This window comes from Vicia villosa, unplaced genomic scaffold (genome assembly GCF_029867415.1).
Source record: "Vicia villosa cultivar HV-30 ecotype Madison, WI unplaced genomic scaffold, Vvil1.0 ctg.000828F_1_1, whole genome shotgun sequence".
Lineage (NCBI taxonomy): Eukaryota > Viridiplantae > Streptophyta > Magnoliopsida > Fabales > Fabaceae > Vicia > Vicia villosa.
In genome coordinates this window covers 147,199-163,511 of record NW_026705364.1, presented here as the reverse complement: position 1 = coordinate 163,511, position 16,313 = coordinate 147,199, and the positions used below count along the sequence as shown (strand labels likewise).

The window sequence follows — 16,313 nt, the reverse complement described above, 5'->3', positions numbered from 1 at the left end:
AGTGACTGTCTAGAACGGTCATCCCGTGCTTATTCCCATATACCCCTAACTTGTAGGGTTTGGATTTCCGTTATACATCTTTCATCCCTAGCCTGTAGGGATTTCTCTTCACCCGATATCGTCCTTAGATAGGATGCGTTCCACATAGAGAACCTTCCCACGAGGGACATCTTCGTAAGTACACGTCGAACGACCTCTCGAAGGTCATGAGACTTGGTGATTGTCCAGAACGGTCATCAGCTGCTACTTCCCACGCACTTCCTAATCTATTCCCATTAACGTGTCATAATATCTAGCTCGCAAATGTTTCATTAGAGTCTAATGTCATCCCTAAACCCGCATAGGCTATCCTTAGGATTGTATCTATCGCACGTCCGCGTTGCATTACATACAAGGAGTCATAACATACAAATAATAAAGGAGTCCTTTGCATACGCATGCATTTGCATTTTCATGCATTCATACATTGACATTGACATTTACATTTGCATTCATATCTTCACCCGCATCCATACTCACCGTGCTAGCCGGTTTCCTGAAACTCATGGAGAAAAATAAAAGGATCATAAACTATGGAGAAAGGAAGATAAGCTATCACCGTGCCAGCCGCATGTCCATGCCTTGTCGTAACAGGATCATAAATACATCAAAGGTTATCATCGAGCAAGGATTAGTTCAACAAAGGAGTTCCCTCATAGATACACTTAAGAGGTATCTAGTCATAAATGGGTTCATCTTAGAACATATCAAAGTTACAAGGACGCTCTACGATAACCTGGGGGCAAGGGTTAATCCAACTAGGGCAATACCCTGAACAAAAATGCGTAACTACGATGGAGGGAATGCGACATATGCTAACTCCATACCAAGGGGCAAAAAGGCCATAGGTTTTTCTATCAATCTACAAACTTTGAAGGTTGCAAATGGTGTGGTGCTATCCTTAGAAAAAAAAGGGCAAAAGAGGTTCAGTCAAAGGAAACTCATGAAGTTCCGATACGACGAAAACCCACCGCTTACAATTTTTTCCGACAGGTTTGACGTGCCCAAGGAGAATTCGAGATTACCCTTTTACTTCTACAAGTTTAGGAACTAAGGAGTAAAGCAAGGTCAACGGACTCACAAGGGAGATTGCCCTTAGGATTAATAGGTTTATCTTTCTAGTTGTAATTCCTACGATCACAAAATGCTATTTGATGTAAAACGTTGTACCTTTCGAATAGTAATTCAATAAAATAATCATGCATGTTTTGAAATCAATTCTTTCGCTCCACTTTTGCATCACTACGACTTTCCACTTCAAATTATTTTTCAAATTATCACTGCCCAATCATTAACAAACTTGAGGGAGAATGACGAACACAAATAACTAAGTCCAACTAAACATATGCTTTCAAGGTTAGACCGAGCCGAGGATGTACAGACATTGTTTCAATCCCCAAACAGTGGAGAAATAAGGATGTTAATCCCTCGTTACCCCCTCGAGCCAAGAGTTGGAGTTTGTTTCTACTTTTTCAATTAAACCTTGATTTTAACCAAGGGCAGGGTAGATTTCGATTAATTCAATGGTGTATTTTAGTTGTCAAGAGAATCAATCAATTCAAGCAAAGGTTCAAGCATATTTTCTTCCTCGCGTTCATCCAAGATTGAGGGAGCAATGGAGATGACATTCACAACATGTTCTCCCTCAATACATCATCCAATATCGAGGAAGTATCAAATTCGAAGCTTACAAATCAAAAACAAACATGGTAGTCACAATATTCAATATTCAACATACAAGGATCAAATATCAAAAGAGCATTCAAAAGAAAAACGCCCGCTAAGTCAAAATGAGAAAATCTTAGGAAAATGACTTAGGCAAAAATTAGGGCATCCCGATGGATCAAACTCAAAAGAGTTGGTTCATGCAAAAATAAGGGGAAAACAAAGGAGAAATACAAAGGATAATCTTGTGACTGCTAAATCATCGAAGCTTCTCATAAACGCTTGGATCTTCACAATATTTTTCATCAGTGCTTGGGTCTCTACCAAGGCTTCTGCTCAACATCAAAACCAAAGCGATTCTCTTGCAAACAAAGCACATCCATTGGATTAAGCGAATTTTTAGGATTCGGAGAATATCAAGGAGAAAGGGTGGGGTAAATAAACTTTGAGCCTTATATACATTGTTTCTTAAAACTGTGAACCAGGCCAGGTTACAACATTCGAAAGTCCTAATTGAGGCAAGGTTAACTCTGAAAGCATATTAAGAAGGATTTTGTTATACTGACTCCTGAAGTTTGTTAAAACTACTTCTAACCATTGCGCTTCTTCAAGCATTCATTTCTAATCATCCACTCCTTCAATTTCAAAACTTGCATGCGCATCACATTAGAGTTACTTCTCAAAGGGTACAACGCCATCTACGAATATACACTTAGCACAAAGGCGATCATTTCTGATAAAGACTCTTGAATGGGGAAACCACGTCCGGAGGGTTTTCCTAAACAGGGGCATACAATCAAACATCCTATTAACTAGGGGCATTCTTCCTAAGGTTCAATTGACTTGGGTCATATCTCGAAGCAATCTCAATCAGGGGCATGTCAAGCATGGGATAAATTCAAAACGGATAGAAAACCATGGATAACCCTCCATATCTGGCAAGTCAGGGACACACCCTTCAATCTAAACGTCGAAGCATATGACAAGGCTATTTCCTGGGGCACTTCCCTCATAAGCATCCTATTTCCCACGAAAACATCGGGGCATTGGATATCAAATCCATAAAGCAAACAACTCAAAAGGTTAAAGGCGTGGAGTAACTCAAAGGGTCAAACTGGGGCAAGGCGCACAGCAAAAGGGAAAGGCGTTCTCACACTTTACAACATCTGGCAAATCTTTCTCCTAACTACAATCTTCAAAGTTCAAAAACAGGTATTGGGAAATCGCACTAGCATCACACCCCACCTTATCAAACAAACCTGCAGCTCCAGCGAGCTATATACGCTTTGGTTATCAACAATCTATCATCGGAGTATCATGCAAATACATATAAATCATGCATTACATACATTGGTTGATACATTACACCATACCTTTTCTCAGGTAGTCTTCTTTAAGACAAATCCTGCGATCCTTTCTAGGAACCTTTTTTAGGTAGTCTTTTTCAAGATATTCTTTTCTACGAACCTTTTCAGGTAGTCTCTCTAAAACAAATCGCACGATCCTTTCTAGGAATCTTCTCAGGTGGTCTTCTTTAAGACAAATTGTCATCCTTTTCAGGAACCTATTCAGGTAGTCTTCTTTAAGACATTCTAAGAACCTTTCTAGGTAATCTTCTTAAGACATCTTTCAGCCTTTTCAGGTAGTCTTCCTTAAGACAAATCTCACGACCCTTTCTAGGAGCCTCCTCGTGTAGTCTTATTCAAGGAGAATTGTCATCCTTTCAAGGAACCTCTTCAGGTAGTCTTTTTCAAGACATTCTTTTCTACGAACCTTTTCAGGTTGTTTTCTCTAAGACAATCATCGTCATTTCTAAGAACCTTTTTAGGTAGTCTTCTTTAAGACAAATCCTACGATCCTTTCTAGGAACCTCTTCAGGTAGTCTTCTTCAGGACATTCTTTCTCTAAGTCCCTTTTTAGGTAGTCTTCTTTAAGACAATTTGTCATCCTTCCCAGGAACCTCTTCAGGTGGTATTCTTTATGACATTCTACGAACCTTTCTAGGTGGTCTTTTCTAAGGCATTCACTGTCCTCTTCAAGAACCTCTTTAGGTAGTCTTTGTAAAACATTTCAGTCTTTCCAGGTGGTCTTCTTCAAGGCAAATTTCTATCCATTCTAAGAACCTCTTCAGGTAGTCTTCTTCAAGACAATTTTTCATATCCATTCCAGAAACCTTTTCGGGTAGTCTTATAGAAGACATTATTTCGCTCCACTCATTACATCAATCAACATATACATGAGCATAAGCATTATCCCATACAACAAAACATCCAAGTCATTACTCTGGTGCCAAAACCACATTGTCCACCTCTTCCCGGTAACCTTACCGATGCCAGTGACCTCACTGAGATATTCTTCCCAATCACCTGATTGATGCTTTCCGGTAACCTTACCGATGATAACGATCTTGCCGTTCATTTCACTCATAAACATATACATATGTATTAGCATACGCGTATCATCTAGTGCATTTACATACTACAAAAGCCCAGTTTCCAACCCTCGTGTTGTGATAGGTGTATGTCTCGACCCATGTGTCATGAGTTTCCAACCCTCGTGTTGTGAAAGGAGTGTTTCCGACCCTCGCGTCGTGAGTGTCCAACCCTCGTGTTGTGACTGGTTTATTTTCCGACCCACGTGTCGTGAGTGTCCAACCCTCGTGTTGTGACTGGTTTATTTTCCGACCCACGGGTCGTGAGTTTCCAACCCTCGTGTTGTGACAAGTGTATTTTCCGACCCACGTGTCGTGAGCTTCCAACCCTCGTGTTGTGACAGGTAAGTTTGCTAAAACTATAGCAAATGATTATTCTTATACAGATACGCTTGTCAGAACCATGGCAGGTAATTCCTTTGGTGCAGGTAAGTTTGCTAGAACTATAGCAAATAATTCCTATGGGTGCAGGTAAACTTGTCCGAACCAGGACGAGTGACTCCTATTGGTGCAGGTGAACTTGTTAGAACTATGACAAGTGGTCCTAATGGTGCAGGTGAAATTTGTCCGAACCAGGGCAAATGATCCAAATGGTGTAGGTGAAATTTGTCCGAACAAGGGCAAATAATCCAAATGGTGTAGGTGAAGTTTGTCCGAACCAGGGCAAATGACCCAAATGGTGCAGGTGAACTTGTCAGAACTATGACGAGTAATCCTATTGGTGCAGGTGAACTTGCTAGAACTATGGCAAGTGATCCTTTTGGGGTTCACAAACTACGGAAACTTACTAGAACTATAGTAAGTGGGGTTCACAAACTACGAAAGCTTGCTAGCGCTATAGCAAGTGATCCTTTTGGGTTTATCACGTTAGTCCCTCGGCAGTGATCCTCTCCTAGACCGCAAAAGGTTTTTCAAAGGATTCTTCTATTGGGTTTATCACGTTAGTCCCTCGGCAGTGATCTTCTTCAATAACAAACAAGGTTCTATTTTTCTTTTCCAAAGTTACTAACTTCAACTAACATACTTCAACTAACATAACTAACAATCATGCATCATTCAATTGCATACCTCATTCATACATAATGCATATGCATACATCGCTCTCATTTATTTTGAGGAATTCACTGCATCATGCACCGCATGCATCATAACATTGCACAAAATTCAGGTTGCCTTTTTAGGCCGTGTTACAACCAAAACACAGGGGTCCCTTTCAAAAGTATCTGCTTCACATCCAAGAAAAAGATAGGTATTTACCTCGGATGGCGTCTCTAAGCCCATCTCCCGCAGAAAATCCTTCCCGGCAAATGCAAATTTTAGGGTATTCTCAGTGTTCAATCATCTTCTACCTTTAGATCACAATAGGCAGACGTGCCTATCTGACTCTTCAGGTTTAAGAAGATTAAACAGGGGCAGCTGTCATACCCCAAAATTTGCCCTCTTATATTCAATCAAAGGCTCCTCTATGCATCTTCAATGGTTCAGGTTTCAATGGCTTACTCAGGTCACTCACTCATTGTCATACCCCGAAATTTGCCCATCTCATTTCATCTGAAGGGTACAAGAGATTATAGGTCCTCCAAAAAAAAGTCAACAAGAAATACCTTTCGGGTCAAGGCTCATAACTTGAACATGGAATATTCAATGGAGATGAAACCAAAAAGGTCATTTAGAGGACTCTTTGAGCTTTCTAAGAAGTCCTTGAATGCATTCATATGACAAAAATGGAGGGAGTTATGGCTTGCACAAGTTGGGCGATTTTGAGAAGATGCATGAAAACCTAAGTGAGGAATTTGGTATTTTTAAGTAATGGGCCTTAATGTTTGCTTTGACCACGTGATATTAAGTCCAAAGGAGGCCCAATGATCAATATATATTATTATTATGATATTTATTTATTTATATTTGGTTTTTATCATTTAAAATTCAAATAAAATCAAATAAAAATCATAAAATAATTATATGATTGATACACCAAATTTGTCCCTTGATTTAATCCAATTCAACAGCTGAGATTAAAAGGAAAATTTGCACAAAATAAAATTGGCCAAATATAGTAATAATTCATGCCAAAATCAATAAAATATTTTCCAATTAATGAATAAATTTTTCTTCAAGGTTGACAACCCTAAGAGGATGACATATATATTCTAAATGATGGAGGAAAGAAGGGGGACGAAAAATAGGTGCAAGGGTTAGGGTTTGGAGTTGAGAAAATTCAAGAACACTAGGGCATGGGGCAACTTGATTTCCCTCGAGTTTAAAACATCTCCAGCCATACACTCAACGTCCTGGAATGTCCAGCAAGTTGTCCACAACGTTACACGAAGCCGTAACGTCATAGAAGTGTCCCTCCCAAGTCGAACATCTTGGTAAAGTTTCTTGGTTTCGGTTTCAATTATCCATGCATCTTTGACGTGTTTGGTATGTTTATTTGCGTTCAGGGCATCCATGGGAAGAGGTTGAACGTCCTACATGGGAGATTCGAAGCCTGTAGTGTGATACGCCATGCTTAGGGCGTGATACACTTCGTGGTTCGGTTTCGTATTTTCAGGCGTTTACAAGCCAAACGGACATCGCCATTAGATTCGCAAGGGTTGGTTTTGGGGGGAGAGGGTGTTTTGGATCTTTTATTTTCGTTATTGTTTGGATTTGTTTTTTTTGCAGAATTTGCTACCAAAACTGTTGCAGGAATCGTGACGAAACAGCAACAAAATCGTAGCAAAGTTTTTTTGGGAAGATGATGAACAGGGATCTGACCATTTGACTCACGCGTGGAATGCTGCTAGTGGCCGGTCCACCATTCGCGTTTCTCTTTCTCTTCCTCATTGGTCTATTGACGAAACAAAGGGGCCCACTTGTTGACCATGCCACTAGCGTCATTGTTTTATATTTATTGCTTTTAAATCATGCTTTTAACAACAAATGATTGTAGTACAGTTGGTAAAGCATGGTGTTGATGACAAACAAGACCTGGGCTCGATCCCAGCGTCTTGCAATTATTTTGTTAATTTGTTCGCTTCCTTTCATCTACAGATTCAGTACGATGACTAGCACGTGCGCCTATGATGGACTCTCAACCGTTGATCATTGGATCATCAGCTTCTCAGATCCTACGCGTCAAGGATTGAAGGTTCATCGTGGGCACTCGCAGACCACACACACAGGATCCGGTCCAGGTTTCTATTTATTTATTTTTGTTTTATTTATCTGTTAGGTTAAATGATAACTACTTGTATTTAATTTAATTGAATTATTTTAGGATTAGTAAGAATTAGGATTAGGACTATAATTATTCCCGACTATTCTCCCGATTACTTTCCTCGATTTTTCGAGTTAGTTTATTTAATTATTTTAATTATATAAATCACAACAACCCTAGAGAGATATATTAAGAAATTAGGGTTTGCTCCATCCCATTTGGCCAAAGTATCAAAACCTTAGGATTCAAATTATTATTCGTTTCGACTAAATTTATTGGTCGCGATGATTAATAATCGATTTATTTAATTAATCAAATCCTATAAATTAAAATAATCTTTATTTTGCTAAATGGTTTTAACCATCTTATTGGTTACGATGATTAGCAATTTTTAGCAATTCGTTATTATTTTTAATCGAATCTATCGATTATGAGGGGTAACGATAAAATCAAATAATTAAAATACATACATTTGCTATTCGCGATAATTGAATCTATCGATTATAGTGGTTAGCAATCCTCCCTTTAATCCGTTAGTCATGGTAATCAAACCTATTGATTATTGCAACTAACGGTAACAAATTAAAATCGGGGTTGTACGCCCAAACACTTAAAACACATCAAACCACAAACCATAGATTTTCATCTCTTCAATACTGCGAAACTACGAAGGTAATTCAAAATGCCGTCAACACATTCATATCAAATTCAAAGGCGTACAACCCTGTGCCCGAACTACGTTGACTCTGATTCTCCATAAGGAGATACGTAGGCACTTGGCAACAAGGAAAGTCCCCCTCTTCCAAACTCTAATCATGTTCAAATAATTAGCCTTTAACTCTATTTATTGTCTGTCATCTTTCTTTATCTTTTGCCACGAACCTTCATCTTTGCAATGTTAGCCTTTAGGAAAGGGTTGAGGGTGCCTAACACCTTCCCTCGACCTGAATATAGTATCTTACCCCGATCTCTCAACTACGTAAGGTTTCCTATTCGCCTTGGTAGAATAGGTGGCGACTCTCTAAGTTTAATTTTTAGGCAGGTTGCTACACATCCTTAATCAGTTTTCTCACGAATGTCTAAGGCCTCAGTGCCCAGACTTTCCATTTTACACTTATCTGAATGCTCTAACTAAAATGGTCTGACTATCGCAATGTATCAATACCTTTGAAACATTGTTGTTAGCCAATGGAACTTCCAACTTAAGATCCCTCAACCATTCAAGTTCTTGACCAGCGGAAGCGAGAGCCACAAACTCTGATTCCATGGTTTAAAAAGTGAAGTATGTGTATTTCTTGCTCGTCCAAGAAATTAGATCCCAACTATTGTAAATATCCACTAATTTATAAATTTATGATCTCCAACACTCGATATCCAAACCTTATTGGTATATCCTTATAATATGGTAGGAAACCTACCATGATGGAGGTCAAGATTTTGGTTTCTTTAAAAGATAATCGAAAATCCTTGTGATGACCTTCCAATACTCACTATTTGGATTTCTAGTAAATCTACTCATTTACTAACTGCAACTGCTATATTGAATATAGTACATTGCATTAGAAAGCCAATTTCACTTGTGTATTAATATAGCCATAACTCTTCCATCATCATTTTAACACTAAGATCAAATTGAATATTCACTTTTTGAAACGTGACAGTTTGAACTTATCAAGAACTTTCTCAATAAAGTGTATTTGACTAAGTTCATAATCCCCACTATTTTCGCATTACTTTGATCCCCAAAAGAGTGTCAAATAGTCCAAAATCTTTCATCTTGAAGGTGAAATTTTTCTCAATATAGTGTGTTTGACTATGTTTTAAACCCCCACTCTTTCGCTTTACTTTGATTGAAAAGATTGTCCACTATTTCAAGATTTTTCATCTTGAATATGGAAGCTAGAAACCTCTTTGTTTCTAAGAATCAATTCATCTCCTTGCTAATGATCAACATGTAATCAACATAGAGACAAAGGAATATCATAACATTCTCACACAACTTTGTGTACAAACACTTGTCACAAGATGTAGATGAAGAAGGTTTTAGATAACCATGCATGATGATACAAAAAGGTTTTTTTAGATGAAGTGAGAGGTAAAATTATGAGTAATTTAAAGTAGTATAGTATATATTGAAATGAGTACCTTAGTTAAGTTCTCTAGTCTCAAATATTCACTTGGATTTCTCTGTTCAACCCTCTTGATCAACTTCATCATTGGTGTGCATGACACTTTTGATCCTTTTTCTTCTTTGATAGCCTTTGTCTTCATCAAAACTAGATATAATATATATTCTCACAATCTCCCATTTTTGATGATGACAAACTCTTTGAATTCTTGTTTTGATAAGATTGAAAGTCTCCCCCTAAGTTGTGTGTCTCCTCTTTTATTTTTGAATCGTGCATTGACAAAGTCAAACTTCTTGAAGTCATTATTTCAGTGCTTGTTTTAATCCATACAAGAATTTGACAAGCTTTAACATCTTTTGTTCATTACTAAGAAGCACATAACCTTCTGGTTTCTCCATGTAAATCTGCTCATCGAGATATCTATTTATGGATTTCGTTTTTGACCACTTTTTGATGAACAATAAGGTCTTGCAATGAAGCTAATGCAAACGAAACTCTAACTTTTATTGTGCTTGCTTCTAGTGCATCTGTGTTGAAATAATCAACATCTTCCTTTTGTCTAAATAATTTGGCTACTAATTTATCCTTGTTGGTGTTTAGTGTACCATCACTATGATACTTCCTTCCAAACGCCCACTTGCAGCCAATTAAGTATGGTTTAACATTGTTGAATCCATCTCGTCTTGGATATCATCCTTCGAAAGGGAGAATTCTATTGAAGTTACTAATTTATTATAAATCTTAGGATCATCTTCCCCTTGAAGAATAATAGGATCTTACGAACAAAATTCTCATTATTTCCTTCTACTTGAAGAAATAAGTCGAGAATCGATTTTGTTCAGTCTTAGATCCTGAACCTTTAGAACTCTCTTTCTTAACCTAAGTTCGAGTTGTTTTTCAATCATTATTGACGAACTTTTGATTTGTGTTTCAACAATTTGTGGAGAACCTTTCTAACGAGGTTCTTCATTTGTCGAAAACTTGAATTCCTTATCCTCCACGATAAGGTTCTCAAAATTTCACACCTAAGGATTTAATAGTTATATTAAACTTCAAATTCAGAGGTCTATGTAAGTCATGATTCATCTTTGAATGATCTTTATATATCTTAAACACAAAGATGTCTTTCACATATATAATTCAATTCAAAATTCAATTTAATCACAAACAATTTTTTTTAATAAGTAATTGAAAATGAAATTAGATAGGATGTATAGAATCCAATTTTTTATTTCATTACAAAAATTGTATAAATACAACACATAAGATGTATTGCGACATTACGACATTAACTTACGACGTCATCACTTTTAAAACAATGCACATGTCAAAGTGCACTAATTATAATATATATGCTCTTATTACATTACATGCATATAGTAATCATGTGTTTTACCAACATATTAATTTAAACGATATTGCTATGAGTGTAATAGGGGTGGACAAGTTATCACCATCCGGTGATAACCGACCGATCCGATGCTTTCGTTTTGCATTCGGTCGGATTTAAACGGTTTTCGGATTGTATCGGGTGATTATTTTGGATACAATAGGGTTGAGCCGGTTCGGTTCGGATGATTATTTTGGGTCCGTCGGAAACCGAACCCGACCAAACTTAATTATTAAATATTATTTATATAATTAACAGCCTGGCTATAAATCCTTTTCTTGTTTCATTCTTCACTGCTTTCTCAGTCTCCCCAAACCCTAATTTTTCATTCTTCACTTTCTCAGCCTCCCCTCACATAGAAACCCTAATACACTTCTCTCTCACTTTCTTTCTTGTCCTCTCTGCCGCTTCCATAACCATTCGTTGTTTCACTTTCATCTTCCTCTATCATCTATCATCGTTGCTTCACCATCTACTCATCTTCATCTCAGATTTGTTTTCATTGAGTAGATTTGATGCTTCTAAAGGTGATTCTACTACTTTATTTGTGTTTGGAGTTTGATTTAGGCTTCTGATTGTTAATCTTTAATGTATATTTATTTTTTGAGTTTGATTTATGTTTGTGTTGAATCATTGTTTTAGATCTGGACAAGGAAATGAACTATTTGTTGGTGTTGAATCTCGGTTTTTGATCTGGATAGCAAAATAAACTATAATACAAAGCGGAGATTGAAGTGATGAGAGCTAACGAGTCCAACACTATGTTCATCAATTTCGAGCATGTTATCAGATCCAACGATCTTCTTTAGATGAATATTTGAGGTTATTTTTTTACATTGTATGTCATTTAGAATTTTTTCAAAGTCATTGAAACCCTATAATTTGTTAACTAACAATTGTTTTCTGTGTTGATGATTATAGGTTTGAACCTTATCTGTCAAGAGGTATAAAATTTTCCTTATCTTTGATTCTTTTGTAGGTTGAGCAAGAAACTCAAGGTTTATGTTATTGGTTTCTTATTTTCTTATATGTTTCTGTTTCTTATTTTTGATTATCTGATTGTTTATGTGATTATCTGATTAGTATATTTTTAGTATAATTTTAATTAATGTTCTGCTATTTTGGAAACTATTTTTGCTGGATTGTTACAAAAGCTTTGTTTTTTCTGGATTGTTAACTTGTTTTGATGGTATAATTCCTTTGTTAACTGCAACTGGAACAAGTTTGGATGATAAAATTCTATTTTATTAATTTTTCTAATGTTAGTTTATTTTTAATGTAGGATCTTGTTGTGATATGATTAATACTATCAGAGGAAACGATAAAGAAGGTTTCTCAAAGAAATTTCCAAATACAAGGCATAAGCCCTTCAAGGTATACAAATATTGTTCTATGAGTTGATTTCTCTTCGGATCTCTTGAACAAATATAACGTTTCAATTTGGTTGCTTTTAGGCCCTCCAGGTTCTGGAAAAATCACACTCTATGGTATTGGCTTGGCTGAAAAACTTGATCTAAATTAGAACAAATAAGAGAATACACACACTTCTTATATCATCTATTTTTTCATGTTTTAGTTCTAGCTTGATATTAATCATAAAATAAATTGAAAAGATGCATAAGTATTCTAGCAGATTTATCCAGAAAAGAAAAACATGCAAATATCAGTCTGATCTAAATTTAAACACATGAAGGTAATATAGAGGTTTCTTTATACTTTGAGGGTCATCTATTTTTTTCTCATACAAATAGAAAAGATTGATAATAAAATGGTTGTCCTTTTGATAATACAATGCAGACTGTTGCAGCTGAAGGGCAGAAAACAAATTTGATAACAAACTATTTTAAGGTCTTAATGTGATTCTCCTTATTTTTCTTTAATATTTATTGATAATTTCTTTGATGTTACAGGATGTGAAATAATTCAAAGATTCGAGAGATCGGTGGATTCACACTTATTTAGATAATTTGTAATTTGTATTGATTGTGGTTGAATTATATCTTATTAAATGTGATTTATGTTATTTGAAAATTAAGTTAAGGATTTATTTTATTTTTGAATTTGAATGATTTAGATTCCAATTTCATTGAAAAAGTAATAAATATTAGTTCAGTTTTGAAAGATTAAATTTCTACAAATAACTCAATTTTTTAAAACAAAATTAAGTCATTTATATTTACAATATATAAAAAAAAAGAAATATTAATGATCCAATAACAAACCCAAAAAATAATCTGTATTTTGGGCTTTGATGTCAAACAGATGGACTAAAATGTGACTCATTTTAAAATTGGGCTTAAATTTTCAATTGGCCCAATAAGTATACTATCCGGAAAAACCGAAGTAATTAACCGAACCCGATTTAAACCGGACCCGAGAAAACCGAAAAAAAACCGGTCGGAATTCGGGCCTGTCTTTTTCACCCGAGGGTAAGAACGGTTTTGGATTTTGGGCCCGAATCCGATCCGGCCCGATCCGATGCCCAGCCCTAGAGTGTATGACACAAACATATCGTAGTCTCACTTTTCAATGACCATTGTGCATCAGTGACCAATTTTATGACATTTTAAAAGTTATATATGGATGAAATTTATACATGAATGATATCCGATATGAATTAAGGTTCATATCAATTGATCATTTTCGGAAAGTCATAATATCGATAACTTTTCTCTGATAACAACTTTTAGCAAAATTGTATATTTTGAATCTTGATATCATGATTTTCACGGTGTTCTAATTTCTATAATAAAGAGTAAAAAAACATACCTGGATCCATAATATCGTTTCATGCGGTTCTTGCAAATAATTACTTTATGTTTGAAACTAAAGCCTCAATAGTCCATATGCAAAATACTTATTAGTTAGAAAAATCAATTCAAGTCAAATGGATCGAGGCTAGAATCGTGAACGAAATCACTTTCCTTATAAGTATTTCAAGCACTCTCAATATGTCTTAGAGTTGGAACGCAGGAATACCCAGGATAATTCAGCCTTTTGTCGAGTTTGCGTAAGACCGACGAAAAACTCGAATGCAAGGAAGAGTGTCAGAAAGAAGATTTATGATTTTCTGTGTTTCATTTTGGATTCATAAATGTGTATTTATAGGCCATGCATGTGTTGTTTCATAAGTTTGCAACTCTTGATGAAACAAGACCTTTTCACCATATATTGCAATGGTTCATCTATAATGATACAAGGCACCCCTTCATGAAATGTTGTGATCGTACCTGATTAGAAAAATCGTCGCTGGCTGCTCGGAACTGGGTCTTCGAGGAGTGAGAAGGGGGGTGTACCTGCAAGGTACTCCGATGCCAAAGTAAGGAAACGAGCAAAGGAGTGCAAGTACAAGCTAAGAGTTAGAAAGAAGTGAATACCTGACCCTCTATTGAAAGAGGGTATTTATAGCCCCCAGCGCTGGGCCATGATCTCGCTATTTGGGTTGGATGCCCAGACCCAATTAGGAGACTGCCAGGTTTCCTGGACGGAAATACCGGAGGTGCGTGAGCGCCCTCTGTCCTGGTTAACCGCTCCGGAGTTTAAGGGGGACGCGGTCTTTTAGGGACCACGTAGTCTCCGCATTATTCGGGGGATTGGATGTGAAAGAGTCCTACGAGGAGCAGGGTCCTCGGCGGAGAGAGTGCTCGCGGAGAGCAGGGTCCTCGGCTGAGAGGATGCTCGCGGGGAGCATCCTTGCCCGGCGTCAGACAGTTCACGAGGAGCATTATGTCGAGCATAGGGGAGACAAGCATTCCAGGTCCACTTGTGGGGCACAGAGGGGTTTGGACCCCTAAGGTTAAGTGGGCCGAAATCAGATTGGGCCTTGTCTTGGCCCAGTCCCGAACATGTTGTAAATTTGAATTCAAAAAACAAATTTATGCAACAACCAAAAATATATTCCCATTTTTTATCACATTAGAACACACTATGGTAATTATTATTTTATAATTTCCAACATCTTGAATAGACAGGTACAATTGCGATGTAATAGGAATAGCCGCTAAAAGAAGGAGTATATGATGGCCACTGCAGATCTATATGAATCAATTCAAAAAGCATTAGAATATTTAGTATCAGATAACAGAGCGTGTAATTTGTGTGATTAGACAAAACAACAAGAGTTAACAATTAAGTTGAGTTTTTATTTCTCAAGTGAATATTACACAATTAAAGGATGCTAATAATAGATCTAAGAATAGCATGACCTATCCTAGAATGCCAAATGAGAAAAGTGCTAGTAATAGAATCTGCATTACTAGACTAAAGAAATGTACTAGACGAGAGATGCACTAGTGTTATTTACAACATGAAAAAAAGTGAGATTTATTTCTTAAGGCATTGCTAGAGGACTCTAAAATTAGGGAAATGATAAGTTGACACCAATTTATTACATTTACACTGTATCTACAGACATACAGTGAGCAAGTTCTATTTTTTTTAAACAATTTATTTTGTTTTGATTTCTGTGCAATAACTTTTTTCTTTGAAAAAATATAAGGTGTAAAATACAGTGGTGTATGCAAAAGTAGTGTCAAAATAGGCATACCCCCTAAAATTAAGTTGTTGAAGAATAAAGTCTATTATCATCAAGGAATTCTCCATGTAGCCTCAAGTTAGATTCTTGTGATTTGACATAGCACTTGTTAGGATGAAATTCGAAATAGACTTTGTTGTCATTGGCAAATTGTGACACAAAAATAAAATTTCTAGTGATGATAGAAACATGAAGTAAGTTATCTAATTGCAATAGAGAATTTTACACACGTTGAATTTTAAACTTTGAGTAACCAATTGACTTGACTGCCAAGCTATGACATTACCAACTAGAAATTTATTTAGATATGCACAAGATTATATATATTGCAAGTTCAAATTGCTCGAAGTAATATGATGAGATGCACTTGAGTCTATAATCCAAGCCTAGGAGTCAAGACCTTGAGGGACTTGGGGATTGTCTAGATGAGATATGAAGGAAATTGCTTGTGCAAATGTAGAGGCATTGTGCTTTTAGCTTTCTTGAGCACCAGTTGAATTATTTTGTATATACAAGCAAGCTTGAGGTTATGGTGGTGGAGGTTTGAAATACTCATCATCCCTATGAAGGATAGAAAAACACTTAGAAAGGGGGGGGGGGGGTTTGAATAAGTGTAGCTTTAAAAACTTGACCGATAAAAATAAATTGCACAGTTATTTTTATCCTGGTTCGTTGTTAACTAAACTACTCCAGTCCACCCCCGCAGAGATGATTTACCTCAACTGAGGATTTAATCCACTAATCGCACGGATTACAATGGTTTTCCACTTAGTCAGCAACTAAGTCTTCCAGAGTCTTCTGATCACACACTGATCACTCCAGGAACAACTGCTTAGATACCCTCTAAGACTTTCTAGAGTATTCTGATCCACACGATCACTCTAGTTCCTTACAACTTAATGTAATCAATTCTAAGAGTATTA

At 36.5% G+C, this 16,313-nt stretch overlaps 1 long non-coding RNA gene across 1 annotated transcript; it reads left to right on the top strand.

Annotated features, from left to right (window-relative positions):
• The first annotated feature begins 11,113 nt into the window (after positions 1–11,113).
• LOC131631456 (uncharacterized) lies at positions 11,114–12,918 on the top strand. The gene is made up of 4 exons (XR_009292709.1): positions 11,114–11,383; positions 11,499–11,678; positions 11,778–11,800; positions 12,139–12,918. It is a non-coding gene; the product is annotated as an uncharacterized LOC131631456 (long non-coding RNA).
• The last annotated feature ends 3,395 nt before the right edge of the window (positions 12,919–16,313 follow it).